Here is an 18,883-nt window from a genome sequence, read left to right on the forward strand (position 1 = left end):
AATATTTTTTCACTAAGAATCTTATCACAATGTTCCGTCGCGAAAGTAGATTTTAATTATAAAATTTATTTTGCATAATTATTTTATTTAACTATTTCATTATTTTTTAAATATTTTTTCTTCAAGTTATTTTTAAAGACCGAATATTATATTTTTAAACTTTCCTTTTTTTTTTCTTTATTTTATTATATATTGTACTAAAAGACATCTGTTCAAGCTTAAGTTATGAATTTTATTTTTATTTTGTTTGTCCTAATATTTACTGTTTAAATGTAGTACTCGGAGTAGCTTCATTGTTTAGGGATTAAGTTAAAATTTTTAAATTTGTAAAATTTTCCAATCTCCTTTTTTACAACCACTCTATTTCATATTTTGAACATTTTTTTTTTTTTTAATCCCTGCAATAAAATCAGTCCAGACACATGGTCCCACGTCCTTCTTGACCAGTCTCATCGTGCCCCTTCCTCTTACCACGTTCCCACGCTGGGTCAGCCCTTTTTCCACTTTTCCAGCTACACCTTACGTCCGTAGCCTCCAATCACAACTCCCGCTTTCCCGCTTTCTCATTTTTCTTACTCCCACTCACTTGGGCCTTAAGCATTTTGTAAATTTTTAACTCTAAGCAATTTTTGTAAGTTTTAAAATTATCAGTTTGTAACTAGAATCTTCACCGAGCAGCAGCTTGGCTCTCGGACAAAATAAATCAGTTTGTAACCAGCAAATTTTTATACTTAGAAACTTTTGTTCATTTTTATTTTTTAATTTAGTTACAACTCATTCCCGGCAAACTAGTCGCGGAATCATTCACACAACACTATAGAGAAAATATAAACTAACATAATTATGATAGTGCATCAGATTATTATTTTAATCTCTTTGAATCAATTAAGAGACAATAAAAAAAAAAATTTTTTTATCAAATAACATCTAAAAACATATTAAAAATAATTATTTTCTATAATTTTACATAATTATGATAGTGCATTAGATTATTTTAATCTCTTGGAATCAGTTAAGAGAGGCAATAAATAAAAAATCTTTTTTATCAATTACCATTTAAGAAATCGTTAAAAATAATTATTTTCGTAATTTCGAGTAATTATGTTGAAGTGATTTATTGCTACACATGTATGTACATCCAAATATTCAATTAGGAAATTTTTTGGAGTTGAATCATGAAAAAGAAAATAATAATAATAACGATAAATATATACAACTCAAATATATCATTGATGAAGAAAATAAAATTTATCCTTTTAAGAACCCTTATCTTGAAATTTATACATTAAAATTTTTTAAGAATGTGTCATATTATTAAACATTTAAAAGAGAAATTGTTTTCCGAGAATCGATATAAGTAATGATAACTTCAAGATTACCCATTGGTCAGAAGTTTTATCATTGTCTATATAAGAAAGAGTTTTCAGTAAGAATCATCAGTTGATTTTTAACTTAAACACGTTTCAATTGTAAAGAACTTCAATTATTATATATTATTATTAATACTGTAGCTGTAACAGAACATTATAATGTCTATCGCTGAATATAATGATGTTCTTAAAACAGTAGCTCAAGCTTATAAACTATTATCTCAGCTTGATGCTGTGAGTGAAGAGAAATGTAGCACGTGGATAAGAATTTGTAATGATACTTGCGAACAGTTCAATAAATTATTATTAGAACGTAAAAGCAGTGTTTATGAAAAGAAAACTTACAAACTAACATCTCACTTCTGTGTTGGAATAGTGATAAATTTTTACAATTATCTAAGCCAGTGACTGGTGGTGATCTCAATACCAATAATTTTGTTCAATGGCGGGACTTGGAAAATGCCTTTCAAAATAGAGTCAAGACCGGTTGTGTTGTTAACCGAGGGCATATTGACTTAAGAGCATTTTTAAAAGATGTAAAAGTTTTGATAATTGAAAAAATTAGTAATATTCAACAACATGAGGGAAACCTGAAAGTAAGCGTCACTCTTTTATGCGGTTTTGAAAATGTTTAAAGTGACGTTACTATAAAACACAATAAATTCTTTAAAACTAGAAGCGATAAAATTTACTTATCTACTTCACTTACTGATTGGTTCAATGATAGTGTATATAAGCCGCTATTGAAAAAAGTTGAAGAATTCAATCAGAAAGATTCAGGATGGAGTTTGAGTGAAATTATAAACTTAATTGTAAACATATCACGATACGCTCCACTGCAAGTTGGTTTTTCAACATATGTGAACCCACCCCAAGATATCAAACTCAAAAAAGCTGTTCTAAACATCAAGAATCATGATGTCTACTGTTTTCTTTGATGCATCAAAGCTGCATTGTTTCCAGCAAAAAATAACCACCCTGAAAGAGTGTCATCATATCAACATGTGGATGCAGTTTTTAACCATCAAGGTATTAGATTTCCGATATCTCTCAAAGATATCCCTAAATTTGAAAAACTTGACAATTGAAAGATCAACGTTTACGATATAGAATCGGAAACTGTAAAAAATAAAGAAGATAATTTAGATAATAATATTATAGTTCCTTTATATTTAAGTGTAAATAGTTCTACTAAAGAAACTATTCATTTATTAATGGTCGAGACAGAAATTACTTTGCATGATGATGACGAAGATCCTCAAAGTTATCAACCTATACATCATTTTGCTTTGATTAAAAATCTCTTTAGATTAGTTAAAAGTCAACTTACAAAATGTCAATCAAAATTATGGTTTTGCCATCGATGTTTAAATCATTTTAGATTTGAACATTCACTTGAGAAACATAAGATTGTTTGAAATATAACAAAGTAAGAATAAGATTACGAGAGCGAGATGAAGATAAAGTGTTAAGTTTTAAAAATTTAAGGCATAAAGATCATGTACCTTATGTAGTATATGCTAACCTGGAATGTACGCTTGAGATTGAGACTAATGATACGCAAAGGCATGCCCCTCACAGTGTTGCTTATTACCTGCATTTTAGTTATGACAATCCGTTATCGATGTTTGAAATCAATCGTTCAGTTGATTGTATTAGATGGTTTTTAAGAAAATTAGAAATTTTAGGTAGAAAAGTTAACACTTATTTAAAAAATAATTTTAAAATGTGACCACTTACTGCAGATGAACAATATTATCATAATAATTCAAAAGCTTGTCACATCTGTGGAAAATTATTTAAATCAGCTGGTGAAATAAGGTGCCGCGACCATTGTCATTTTACGGGGAAATATAGAGGTCCTACCCATAATGCATGTAATTTAAATTATAAACGGAGTCATACTATTCCTGTTATTTTTCATAATCTATCTGGTTATGATTCACATTTTATAATTAGGTCATTATCTACAGTTTTCGATGACTACAAAGATTCAATTGATAAGCCTGACGATACTAAATTACCCGACAAAAATTTATTTTATTCCAAACTTAATGATTGTGATATTTCAGACGAAGATTACAATCATGCCAAAAAAGTTTGGAATAAATTTAATATAAATACCCTCGGCGAATATTCCGATTTATATTTAAAAATTGACGTCTTAGTACTGGCTGATATATTTGAGAATTTCCGTAGCAGTTATTACAAAACATATGAGTTAGATCCATTGCATTATTACACTGCACCGGGACTTACTTTTGATGCTATGCTTAAGCTCACAGATGTAAAACTAGATTTATTAGATGACCCCGAGATGATATTATTCTTTGAAAAAAGCATAAGAGGTGGTGTTTCTCAATGTACAAATCGATATGCAAAAGCTAATAATCGATTTATGGGTGAATATTTTGATCAAAGCAAAGATGAATCTTATCTCATGTATTATGATGTAAATAATTTATACGGAGCAGGTATGAGTATGCCTTTGCCCCAAGATTCTTTTGAGTGGATACATGAGGATATTGATGTACAAAATGTTGATAAATTTTTTAATGATAATAAGTCAATTGGATATATTTTAGAAGTAGATTTAAAATATCCTATAGAATTACATGATGAGCATAAAGATTTAACTTTGTGCTCTGAACATTTTATACCGCCAGGCAGTAAATATTCAAAATTAGCTACAACACTTTATTCTAAGGAGAAATATGTTATTCATTATAAAAATTTAAAACAGTGTCTTAATTTAGGAATGAAGCTTGTAATAGTTCATCGAGTCTTGAAATTTAAACAATCAGCTTATTTAAAGCCATATATCGATAAAAATACTGATTGTCGCAAAATAGCAAAAAATGAATTCGAAAAGAACTTTTACAAGCTTATGAATAATGCAGTGTTCGGTAAAACTATGAAAAATGTTCGAAAATATAAAGATGTGAGAATGGTAAGCAAGTGAGATGGTAGATATGGGGCAAAATCTCTAATAGCGAAACCAAATTTCCATAGTTTTACAATTTACGATAAAAACCTAGTCATAATAGAATTAAAGAGAGTAAATCTATACTTTAATAAACCAATTTACATTGGTTTTAGCATCTTAGACTTATCAAAAACTTTTATTTATGATTTTCACTATAACTATATTAAGAAAAATTTTAATAGTCATGAATCAAAATTATTATACACTGATACTGATAGTTTAATTTATCAATTTAATGTACCCAATATATATGACACCATCAAACGTGATATCGAAAAATTCAATACCTCTGACTACCCACCAAATAATGTTTAAAACATTCCATTAAACAATAAAAAAGTGATTGGACTTATGAAAGATGAGTGTAATAGTCAAATTATTACCGATTTCGTTGGGTTACGAGCAAAACTTTATGCATTTAAAATCTATCAGAATAAAATGGCTAAAAAGAGAGCTAAGGGAGTCAAAGAGTCCACTTTACGAAAGATCACGTTTGATGATTTTAAGGCTTGTCTGGTGGATCATGTAAACATAACAAAACATCAATATTTGATTAGAAGTAGTCATCATGAAGTGAAAACAATTAAACAAAGTAAATTAGCATTAAGTTGGTGTGAAAATAAAAGGAAATAAAGTGACACCTCAACTGATACTTTACCTTGGGGTTATAAAGTATCAAATAAAAAGATAAAACTAAATAATAATAATGTAGATAAATGTAATTAATTCTAAGTTTTGTAAAAATATATTTGAATGAATAAATATGGTTGATAAAAAGTCAAAATTCTTTATTATTATTTTTATTTATTAATTCTATAAAAAATACATGATAATTTTAAAAATCAGACTTATTAATCCAGCTATTGTGTGAATTATCAAATCCTAACCATTTAACATACATTTTACTTCCATGCTTTTTAATTTTTTTCTCAACTAGATATACATCTGGATACTCGACTTAACTGAGTTTTTCTGCATAAAATCCTCCTTCTATCGGTTGATCCTGATAATCAATAAGTTTGTAAGTTGTTGGATTCGTTTTTTGTATTGTTTTAATTGTGAAAATTTCAGTCGTCCAGTTTGGTGTGTAGCCCTTTTCGCAAACATGTTGATACTTGCTTATTCAAACTTTATCTCCAACTTTGAATTTATTTTGATTTGGCGCCTGTTCACTTTGAAGAGGTTTGTAAATTGTCTGAAGTATATGTGTTTCATTACCAACAGTTACATTGGCAGGTTTAATTTTTATTGTTCGATGTTTCGTGTGGTTATAATTATCGAATAAGTCTTCAAGTATATCGATTTATTTGTAATTTCCACGTGCTGTAAACTCGCGCCACATTTTATTTTTAAGTGTTCGATTGAAACGTTCACATATGGAGGCCTTCAAATTACTAAACGTTGAGTACATATGACTCCCATAATGTTTCATGAGATCTTTGAACTCTTCATTATAAAATTCTTTGCCTTGATCAACATAGATTTTTAGGTCTTCGCCTTTGCTGTAACACAGACTTCATAGCGTTTCTGACGTCATAGCCACTTTTACTTTTGATTGGAACTGCCCAAGCATACTTTGAAAAAATATCTATAATTGTAAGTAGATATTTATATCCACTGTTAGCCGTAGAGTATGGTATCATCTCAACCAAGTCAGCTTGCCAAGTCTCATCAAGTCCACGAATGTCAACATGCCAACGAAGATAATTTTTTCGAGCCTGTTTGTGGAGCTCTTGGGCTATTACTTTCTTTTTATTTTCCATTTTTTTCAAGTTTAGATACTCTACGCTCAATATCAGCTAATATTTGACCATCACGTACTACAGATCTCACAAGCTTTGTTACACGATTTGATAGCGTTTGGCTATATAGACTCAGTTCACTAAGACTCTCTTGTAATGCGCTCACTTTGGTTTTCAATTCGATAATGAGGTCTGGATCGTTACTCGTCATTTTATTCTCTAGCTTAACTATTTCAACCGTTACTTTATCTTCAAGATCAGTTATACGATATTTATTGTAGTCACTAATTGCTTTTATATTGTCTAATTCTTGTTTGATTGCAATTTTCATAGTATTATATGTCACTGCATCACTTTCATTCTTAGATTCGGCAACATTACATAACCTTTTTCTGTCTAAGTCACACTGTCCATCATCTGTCAACTTGAAACCTTTTCCAGGTGGTCCAACACTACTGCTACAGCCTTTGAATTGTGCCTGATTCAATTGGGAAGATACACGTCCAAATATATCGATACCCATTTTGACGATCCTTCCTTCCCGAATGTTAGTTTATAAATGATGAATTATTGTTAATGTATCTCTTAATAAATGATTTTAGCTTCACGTAGCTCTTCAGTGATTGAAATTATTTCATTAGAATGACTAGAGTTGCCAGCTGCTTGAGATGCTATTAACAGGCGAAGGCGATCTATGAGTTCATTAGGATCATCCCAATAAACATAATCCACATATTTTCGTTTCTTTGAAACAGTCATAAAGTCAGGTAGCCCTTTACCTCTTTTTAGTGGTGATTGAACAAAGTCAGCAATATATTCAGTATATTTAGCAGTCCTCTCAACATAAAGACTTCTTTCAGATTCATAATTTTTCCTGTGAGTATTCGTTGAAACAATGAGTTTATGATACACATCCAAATCACTTGTAATTGAATTTTCATTTGGATCACTTTTAAATAAAAATTCTATAAGCCCCGAAGATAGAACATGATTATGATTATTTACTGATATTATATTATCTCTAAATTGAACAGGTGAATTACCAAATAATAATTGATTATTTCTTTTACGAATACCAAATCTTGTATCCAAGCCTTGAGGATTTTTTTTATTCAACATATCAATATATTTAGATATAGAGTTATGATATTTCAGTGGTGTGCTTGTAGAGGTTGGAGGATGAGATAAAATGGTTTCATCCAAGTTGCTGCTACTAGTACTGTTCACATTTCAATCATCATAAGTATTCTGACTGCGATGTGTGTCACTATTATCATAAATAGTTTGATAGTCACTATGTTCACGTTTCTTCAGAGAACAATTTTGCACTGATTCTTCTTCTTTTTTAATTTCATGTTTTAAAGCTTTAGAATTCTCAACTAATGTTCTCAACGGTGTCACAATAGGTTTCAACATTTCATTTGCAGTTTGTTCAGAAGTGTCTTTATCAACTTTTAATATTTTATGCTTTTGTCTTATCGCATCACTAATTTTAGTTATTTGGAGCAGCATATCTTTCTGCTGAGACATATTTTCACACGCCATGTTTGCACACTTGAATGTCCTTTAAGACTGTGTCAATTTATATAGAGATGATTAATTTATACTTATAAAACAGTCAAAACCTTTTTTATAACGTCCATTATTCAATTCACTATCCTTGTCAATAACAACAAATTCGTGTTTATTATCGCTTTTCTTATCATTCCAGCATGCTGAACATAAATCTTTGAATTTACTGTACGGCATATCGGCATTCACATGATCATCATGTATGTGCTTTAGATTCATTTCAACTTGACGGAAAAGTACAAGAAAATTGGCATTGTCGCGTATCAGGTGTTTTGGTATACGCATATAGGTTTGACAGAGATAAAAGCTATCAACATTTTTGTGTCGCCCCATACAAAAATATGCTCTAATATGATCTTGCTTCTCACAAGCGACGTCATCGAATATCATAAGAGAATTCGGTTGTGCATCATCTGGATTTACAACTGATTTATGATCATTAAATGGGAAGTATGTCACGATATTTTTATATCGTGGCAGTCTCGCATCAGGTCGGTGGGCAACAGAGGGCAGCACACGCTGCTCACACGTCTCATCCGACACTGTATTATAATTGTTGTTTGTTCATTTATAAGATTTTATTTAATTATTGTATTAATAATACTTAATTGATTTCTTAGGTGTGAATTGTGTCTAAATCAGAAGATTTTACTGATTAAGTTAAGCATATATTTGGATTTTGTAGCGCTGGGGAAAATAGTTGCGCATTTCATTTATGTGCTTATGATTGTTTTGAATTGGTTGGCGCATGCGCGTCAACGCGACAGTTGGCATCCGTAGATTTATTTATTATACATAAAGCTACTAGTTTTATGAATAAATCATTGGTTGATTTATCGGTGAATAATATTAAGAATTAATTAGGGAAAATACAATTGGTCATTTAGCGTCGGGAACTTGATAAATTACACGGCCACAGTTATGTAGTACGTTGGTGGTACTGTAAAGAAATAACATGCGACAGTCGTATATCTCTATTAGGTGAAGTGAGATATACGACAAAATGGCGTCGGCCTAGGTGCCGGCGTGAGATTCACGTGCTGCCATGGTCAGACGTGGGGTAGTCTCTGTAAGAGTAGCGTGTGTGCTCTGTTACACTAAATTAATTATACATTTGTCGCCATTTGGTATTTCGTGTAAATAATATACACCCATTGGCATTAGTTGAGCATTTGTTAAATTGCATAAAGGAAAATACATTTACCGTATTAGCGTGCAACCAAGGGAGTTGAATAATACGTAAACTGTAAGTACTTTTTGGCTAATACATTGGCGTGTAATTTTGGTTCCCGAGTTGGTGATCATTTGTATATAGCATAAGAGTAAGAGAGACAGAGAATTCTGAGTATCAGTAACTGGTCATAAGCATATAGTGGAATGCGTGAATATTATACCCAGTGAACACAAATACAGTCAGTGAAATTATTCAATATTTGAGTATTATTTATGAATTATTATTGATTCGATTTATTAATTATTATTCAACGGAATATTGCTTACGAATTAGTATTATTTAGCGTATTGATTATTCCTAACTTGAATTATTAATTATTATTTATTTGAATATTGATTATGAATTATTATTACTTTGCGTATTAAGTATTATTAAATTGAGTTATTAATTATTGTTAATTTGAAGTATTATTATATTTATTTGTGAGTTGATTCATCAAATAATTATTTTATTATTTGCGTTCAAAACAGAATTATTTTGAAATACTGTAAATTCACCATTGGAATTTACTGGGAAGTTGTATTGGGAAATACTTCAAATTCTTATCCAAGATTATTTATCTATTATTTCCTAATTTACATTTGTTTATGTTCACGTGTGAGTGAGACTATTAATTAATAATAGCTATATGTTTTACAATACATTTATTGTTTATGCAATAGTATTATTATTTGAATTAAGTTTATATGCGCATACTATTACTATTATTTTTTTGTAAGTGATTTATTATTGTTTTTTGGACATTATTTATGTGAGTATGCGTTATATATTGACTGATTATTTTAAGTAATTGATGGATAATTAAAGCAAATGGTCATCAACCCGGTATTTATTTAATTTTATTATTTTAATTACTGCTATCTTTCTTGCTATCCTTCTTCCTGAATCTGAAATCGCTATCCTGTTATTCATTTTATTTTCATTTTCATTTTTCTCCGTTGTGTTATTTTTCGAGTTAATTTTGTTCGTGGGGCACACGAACTGGCGCCCAATTAGGATTTCTAACCCAGCCTGAGCGGAGCAGCCAGTCCAGGGAGATTCAGGACATCTCCAGGTGGGATATTTGGTTTTGGGTTTATTTTATTTTCAGTTTTCGATCAACGGAGAGCCATAACGGCTATTGAGCGCCAACTACACTCCGCCGTGGGACGCGCGAAATAGAGGAGAACGTTATAAGTATTTGACTCCTTTTATAGGCTGTAACGCTGATTCTAAGAATTTATATTTAGGCTGATTTAGTGATTTAGAGTATACATAAATGTTCTCAAATCTCAAGCCATTAGGACGAGTAAACAATGCAATTTGATGGTCCACAAAGGACTGCTCGAACAGTATTCGGTAGCAGCGCGCCATGACGTTTTTGGATTTTTTTTCTCATCACCTTGAATTATGTGATCAAAATTGATCACAGGTAATTTAGCTGTCTGTTTTTTAAACTTCATTTTGAATTATTTTTAAGAACACTAATTACTATGTTATCCCGCTGATGACTCAATTCTAACTCAACAATGTACTTATAAGTATCGAGTATTTATACGATCGAGATTAGTCATAGATCGACAATGGCTAAGAGCAGACCTATCAGTAAAGTCGCAACTAAGCGTGGTAAATGTTTTGTCAACAGTGTTATAAATAAACTACCAATAGAATTACATGTACAGGGATATCAGTACTGTGGACCTGGTACAAAATTAGCAAAAAAATTAGCTCGAGGTGATCCGGGAATAAATCCTCTAGACCGATCATGTAAAGCGCATGAAGTTGCTTATTCTAAAAATCCTGATAATATGGCAGCACGTCATGCGGCTGATAAAGATCTTGCTGAAAAAGCTTTACAACGTCTTCATGCAAAAGATGCCAGCCTTGGTGAAAAAGCCATGGCTTGGGGAGTTAATAAAACCATGAGAGTGAAGAGAAGTTTGGGTATGGGCATGAAAAGATGGATGCGGTTAAAAAGAATTTGAAAATGAAGAGGGAGAAGTCTAGAAGAAATGGTAAAAAGAAAAAGAAGACATTAAAGGAAACAAAAAAACTTGTTCCTATCAGGCAAATTATAAAATCAGCTAAAAAAACTATGAATGAAGGTGTACTCATTTCACCGTTTAAGTCGGCATTACGGGGTGCTCGTGAAGCTGTAAAAATGGTTGGTGGGAAAAAAAAAATACGATCATCACGTATATTACCAATACCACCACTAATAGTGGGTGGATTGTTACCACTTTTAATACCAATTCTTGCTGGCTTAAGCGCTACTGGTGCATTAGCTGGGGGCGCTGATGGTATCGCTAAAGCTGTAATTGCTGCTAAGACTGCTAAACGTGAATTGGAGGAGACTAAACGGCATAATTCAACAATGGAAGCTATAGCCCTGGGTAAAGGGTTATACTTGTCACCGTACAAGACTGGAATGGGATTATATTTGAGCCCTCCACCAAAAAACATGTAACGCTACGTCATCGAGCTATCACCAATTTCGATTTAATCGAGTATGCAAAAGATTTAAAAATTCCATATTTCCGAGGTGTTTTCATGAGAAATAATTTACCAAAGTCTGGTCCGTGGAAAAAAGAGTCAGCAATCATAAATCTTGATGATAAAAATGGTCGTGGAACTCATTGGGTTGCATACAAAAAGAATGGTATTGATACCATCTATTTTGACAGCTTTGGTAACCTCTAACCACCAAGTGATCTCATGAAATATCTCGATGTTGGTAGCGTTAAATATAATCATCAGAAGTATCAAGATTATGATACCGTTATATGTGGACATTTGTGTTTAAAATTCCTCAATAATGAACTATAAATGGTGTGGTTTGATTGATATGTGTTAGTCATGGCTGATTCGTTGACGCTAACACTATCTGGAGCTGCTTCCAAATTAGAAGCTTAATATTTTCCACCAATTGATTTATCACCAGAAAAAATTTATGTATTAGGACTTGTGGAATTGTTAACATTCAATTCTATACCTAATATTGATAAAGGTTGTAATAAGTTCTATTTATTCAGCGTAAGTAGAAAGGCGACAGATAAAGTTATGACAATATCAACCGGAAGTTATGAACTACGTGACATTGAAAAGTATTTAATAAAGGAATTACCTCAGGATGTAGAATTGAGTATCAATGCAAATAACAATGAATTACATAGTGAAATTAAATTTAATCGAATTGTAAATTTTGAACCGAAAGATTCAATCGCATCATTATTGGGATTTGGAAATCGTCGACTTGCACCGAACCTTATACACAAATCTGATTTACCAATAAAGATCCTCAAAATCAATGCGCTGCGAGTTAAGTGCAATATTAGTAATGGTGCATGTATGAATAACCATAAAGTTCACAGAGTTCATGAGTTTTTCCCAAGTGTTGCACCCGGATTTAAGATCATTGAAGTACCATCCCACATCATTTACTTACTAGTCGCAGTACAGTCAATACACAATCTTCAGCTGCGCATTGTTGTTCAAGATGGGAATTTGGTGAATTTTCGTGGTGAAACGATTACAATAAGATTGCATATAAAATCAGTGAAATTATGGGAATTGTATTTGATAAAAAGATTGGTAGCAGCTGTAAAAGTGGATCATCATGTCTGAAGCCCATCAGTCATCGTGCTCCTGTCAGAGTGCTAACGCCACAGAACGTGGAATTCCTCAAAAGTCTAGGATTAAAATTACGTGGAAAATTGGAAAAATAAGAAAAGTTAATTTGTGCTGCATTATATTACCATGGCGGAAATCTTAGACATTCAGAAACCAATCATCTTTGATGAATCAATTTCTCACTATGAGATTCATTCACATCAACCTTATGCATCATCAACATTTAACAATAATGATGAAATTAGAATCAGTATTCAACATCAAGACTTATGCATCCTACCAAGCAAAAGTTCTCTGCACATTTGTGGAAGATTTTTAAAAGAAGATGGTACCGGCGCAGGTGCAACTATAAACTTAGTCAATATGGCTATTTGTCATATGTTTGAAGAAATACGCTATGAATTAAATGCTGTTGAAATTGATAGATGTAAAAATGTGGGTCTTACAAGTATCATGAAAAATTATATATCTTTGAGTCCTGGGCAACTCAATTGAATGGAGAATGCTGGATGGTTGATCAGTAATGACAGTAAATTAACTAATGACAATGGATATTTCAACATTTCTATACCACTAAGTTACATACTTGGATTTGCTGAAGATTATAATCGTATTATCATGAATGCTAAGCATGAATTGATTCTTATAAGATCAAATTCTGATGTTAATACATATATACATACACCTGCTGCTGCTGGTGGTAACGCTGAAATAGTGAAAGTTCTTCTCAATAAGGTAGAATGGAATGTCCTATATGTCACAATGTCGCACAAGCAAAAAATTCAAGCACTCAACTTTATTGCTAATGATCCAGCTATATCAATAAGCTTTCGCACATGGCAATTGTATGAATACCCACTACTCCGTCGAACAACGTAACATGTTTGGCCAATCAAGACTTCGACACAATTGGAAAAGCCACGATATGTGATCCTAGGATTTCAAACTGCTAGAAAAAATGTTGAAACGAAAAACGCCAGTCAATTCGATCATTGCAATATTAGAGATGTAAAGCTATTTCTCAATTCTCAAAGTTAACCATATGGTAATTTAAATCTAAACATTAGTCGTAATCAGTATGCTTTAATATGTGATATGTATACTAATTTTTAAATGTCACACTATAATAAAGAATCGAAACCATTATTGACAAAAACTGAATATTTACAACAAGCGCCACTCTATATTATCGACTGTTCGAAACAAAATGAATCTATTAAATCTAGACCAGTTGATATTCGTCTTGAGTTTGAATCTGATGAACAGTTTCCGGATCAAACATCTGCATATTGTCTTATTTTACATAATCGTATAATTGAATATTATCCATTAATTAGTACTGTAAGAAAATTAACTTAAAACATATATTGTATTGAGGAGAAGGAGGAGGAAGATTAAAGAAATAAAACTCACTTTAATTATAGTTATTGTGTTTTTATTTATATCATACCTCTTGATCTACATTATTTTTAATTAGTATAAGTAATTTTAAAATCTACATACATGTAGAGTTTACATATTAATTGATTTTCAATAATTATCTTTTATGTTTTTGCATGTAGTACAATATTTTTTTAATAGATAAAGCCATTTTCCTGGAATATCATGGCTCGAAGCTGATAGTGGGTTATGTTTGATGCAAAATGAATAGTCCATTAATTTTCCATTATATTTTAAATGCCCTGGAAGTGTATCCCATTCAAATTTAATTTGTGATTTTGCAAAACGTAAAATGAACAAATTATCAAGACATGCTATGTCGGTGACATCCATTTTCCTCAAATCATTTAGTTGTTAAAATAGTTAAACAGACTTTTCATAGGATTTCCCAACACCCCAATACTTCAAAAACCAGTGCTCGAGTTGTTGTGTTGTACCCAATGCACATGCGAAATGACCCCTTTCTGTGTGTTTGATACGATGCAAACATCGCGGTTTGTTGAGTTCTTTTAAGCAATCGAATAAAAAATGTCGCATCAATTGTAGATCAATGATTGGAACAGCAAAATCGATTATCCTTTCAAGTCTCTCCCTCGTCTGTGCTCCTTAGACATAAAAGTAGCGCACTTTTTTTTATTAATTCAGTCATTATTAGATCAAATGAGTCATATGGTGTATCGCCTATATCCCACATAATTCTGTGTCGATCACCGTTTTCGTCTTAACTTTCACGAATAACCGTAGCATTTATATATTCCATGGGTGGTGGAAATAGCCAATACTGACTATGATACAATCCATTGGTATATTTGGTATTGTTTATATCAATAATACACAGCTCCTTTACAACAAATGTGCAATCCGGCATTTCAAACCCAACAAAGTCGATTATCAGCTCCATTGTTTATTTATTTATTGATCATGCGATTTTCCAACTTTTCCAATTTTCTTATAAGATTTACTAATTGTATTAAGCAATCAATTTTATGAATTGCATCTGGGCATGTAGTTTGAGCTCGAATCCAATCCGAAATGTATCTATGTCGAAAAAATAACTCAAAAATCAGATCACTGAACTTAGCCATAAGCACAGATAGAAAACGATTCAGTTAAACACATTTAACCACTAACTTCACGCACACATTAAGACGTATACTGTACAAACCTGTTGGATGAATAGAGGTTTTATAATACGAACCCTACTACGATTTTGGTGGAAAAATGGGGGAAAAATAGATAAATATCAGATAAAAGTGTAAATTTTCAGAAAACAAATGATTCATTTGTTATAAACAAAAAAAGTGAAAGTTGCTAAAGATAAGATAAGGTGAAACATACGTTAATAAGTGAAAAACACGTCATTTGTTATAAAAATACCCCCGCCCCTCATCCTTCCACATATTTTAAAGTTTAATCTTAAAACATTTAAACAATATGATAATAGCATACGTCATTTTCCCACCTAAATTTGAAAAATAGCCCCACTCCAACGTCCTCTACATCTATATTCATTAACCATATCAATCCCATACCCTCACCCCATAATCCAAGCCCCAAACCTGCAGTATCAATCTCATACCCCCTTCCCAATCCCACATCCCCCTTCCATTAGGCTCACTCCCCCTCAAATCGACTAAAAAAATGCTACTAGCGCCCTTTCTCGGGTGCCGGTATAAAAGATCAACAGAAAGTGCTACTAGCGCCCCCTATCTCGACTGTCGGTATGGAAGATTACCCCCAGTCCCTACTTATTCACGATGGTATTGCAGATCCCTGTTGTGGGAGGGGAAACATCCCTGTTTATCTACTTAAGTAATAATTATTGAACGTCAAAGAATTGACGTCGGAAATATAGCCGAGGTATTGATTTTTTCCCCTACCTGGCGGTCAATATTTTTCTCAAAACACAACTGACATCCTTAGTCGGATGACAAGTTTAAATGGAATAATATGTTAAACAAATGTTGGGGCATATGTTATGTCCAAGTAATTTTTTTTTATTCCAATAATTATTTAAAATAATTATTACAGAGCTCTTCTTTTCGAAAGCGCGCGAAAACGCAGCGTCAGCTTTGTCCACCTTTTTATGAGACAAAGAATAGTGGGAGAATAACTGCAATAAGTTTAACGAACAATTAATAAACTGTCGTCACCTTTCACCAATGACAATAATTAAAAATTCCCCATCAATCACCAAATCAAAGTTTATAAAAAGCCTGAGCACCCATAGCTCATGGCTAGTCGGTTCTTCTAACTTACGGTCCGCGAATATTCGAACGTCGAACTTTCGTGCACTCTTATTGCAGGATTCCGCCCCAGGCGTTGAAAAGTCAATAAGAGGATCTTTAATATTTTTCTATTTAAACCTTATTGCAGGAATCCGCTTCGGCGTTGAATAATCAATAAGGCATTCTAAAATTGACATCTTTTTGCAGTCAATTATTGCAAGATTCCGCTTAGGCGTTGAAAAAGCAATAATCGACTTCTTTATCTATTAAAAATCCTCACAGATTAATAGAAACTTCCGGTCCAATTGAAATAGTGACGCAAATCACGTGTATTTGCGATTCCATCTCGGTCTGAGTTATTTTGCGCATAAAATCACTCTTAGGGTGTGTAAAAAAGAACGCATTGAATATAAAATAAAAATCTTATATAAATATCCGTGAATAATAAATATTCTAAAAATATCAATTATTTGAAAATTGTGTAAAGGATTCAGTGTACAAGTGAATTGTAGCTAAATCAGAAATAAAAAGCAGAAAAACCATAAGTTCAGCCTTCCGAGTTTCATTCGAGAGTAGCACATAAGTTTACATCCTACAACCCCAGCCGCGCCCATCCAACCATATCCTATAGGAGGAAGCTGAGTGAGCTGCAACGTTCTGGAGGGATCTAACCTGCCGTGACTAGAAAGAAAGAAACATCGAAAGGTAGGTGAAATATTTTAAATTCTATTCTTTCATAAGATAACTGGTTCAACATAAGATCACCAGTCTCTTCAGAGACGTTTGGGTTCTTACTTCGAAGGAAAGATCCACCATAAATAATAAATTATAGGAAGATACCTCTTCCTCGTATTTTTTAATGTTGTCCGCAACCTCCAAATCGCTCGTCTGAATTTTTCTATCGCTACCAAAGGGAGAAATCCCGGATAATCAATTTAAATTTAAGCGGCGGACATAACACATAATGTTACGCTGGGTTATGCATCCCAACTGTTTCAAAATCATAACCAAATACTTAAAATTAACAAAATCAATGGTTTGTATTGTGATGGCAGACCAGTTGGGGCGGACCCGTTTCGTTTTTTTTTTATCCTTACAACTATTGATTTCTTATATCTACTACTATACTAGCTACTATTTATCTAAATTACTACTATTCTTATACTATGACTACTTGTTAACTACTAAACCTACTTTGTTTATAATAACTAGGACTACTATTTAATTACTACTTATTTACTATTTGTGATATATTACTATTATTATTATTACTTACGACTAAACCTAAAACTAGGGTACTTATTCTAACAACTATGACTACTTAATGCTACCTGTAACGTTTAATGAAACCTAAAACTATGGTACTTATTATAACTACTATTTTGTACTTAAAACCTATTTTATCTAATACTAACTACTACTTGTTTGTTGTAATCTACTTAAATATTGGTATTATAACTATTATTTACTATTATTTCTATTAATATACTTAAACTATTGCTATAACTATAGTGGATTTATTTACTATGGCTGTGTCATATTAGTACTAAGATTTTGTGTGATATTACATTGGTACGAGTGTATAGAATGGTAATATGAATACGCGCCGAGTGAAAATATTCTAAGTCCCGAGCCAGTAAATTTAAAGGAGAAGGAAAAAAACGTGAAAAATAATTCCATATGAATCTTTTAAAAGATTCAAGAGATTGAAAGGAATATAAAATAAGACAAAATATGAAAAATAATGTGAGAGAGTTTTAATTTAACTTAGTATTTTAATCGCGTATTCTTTCATTCTCTCTCCGTTCGCTCGCGAGTGCGTAAGCCGTAAGGCTAACTTCTCCGTATTAGATGTTTACTCAAAGTCTTAAACACATTCTTTTTCCTTTCAAACCATTTTTATATTTCGTTAAATTATTTTTTTTAATTCTCACTGATATTAAAACACAAAACTTAGAAGAAATTCAATCTCTTGAATAATATTTCATCGTTTTTCTGCTTCCTTTGATTTTTGACGGTTGGACTTAGAATATTTTCTCGATCGCTACGCTTTAGAAAGCAACGCTAGAGGGCGATGAAATTTATCCTTTTCCGTATGTGTGACGGATGGCTCAAGTAATAAAAGCGCTCGTTAAAGCCCGTATTGGGCAACTTAGTCTCCCGAGACGTTTTCTGGAGGAAGACCATTCCCTGGACAACATCTGGAACTTCGACTACCCCGAGTCCGACCGGACCAAGGTAAGCGAAATTTTGATTCTCGGGGAGATTTAAGGGTCCCCACTCTGAGGCCTTCTGCCAAGGGGTGGTAGGTAGAACTAGCCGTGTAGGTGGGGGTTTGACGGAGACCATCCGCTTACCCTCAGGGAAGGGGAACTCGTGCAGGGCCGACGGGGAAGTCGACCAGACACCCCTGAAGCATCCGGGAGAGGGATAGACCCGCGTTACTAGTCCGCGTAAATTGTGTGTGTGTGGGAATTGACCGCGTAACCGTGTGTACGTATTTACAGAACCGTGATAAACCGTGATTGAAATAGTTTTAAATAATTAAAAAAACCGTAATCATTTATTGTAAAGGTAGTAGAACAAGGGCTCGAAGCCTATGTAAAGGTTTGATTTGAATAAACTTTAAAGTATTACATTTAATATTGTCTATCTTTTGAAAACCCCCTTTGTTTTCAACCCTGGACTCCGGCGAGCTAAAC

This window comes from Microplitis demolitor, chromosome 5, assembly GCF_026212275.2.
Source record: "Microplitis demolitor isolate Queensland-Clemson2020A chromosome 5, iyMicDemo2.1a, whole genome shotgun sequence".
NCBI lineage: Eukaryota > Metazoa > Arthropoda > Insecta > Hymenoptera > Braconidae > Microplitis > Microplitis demolitor.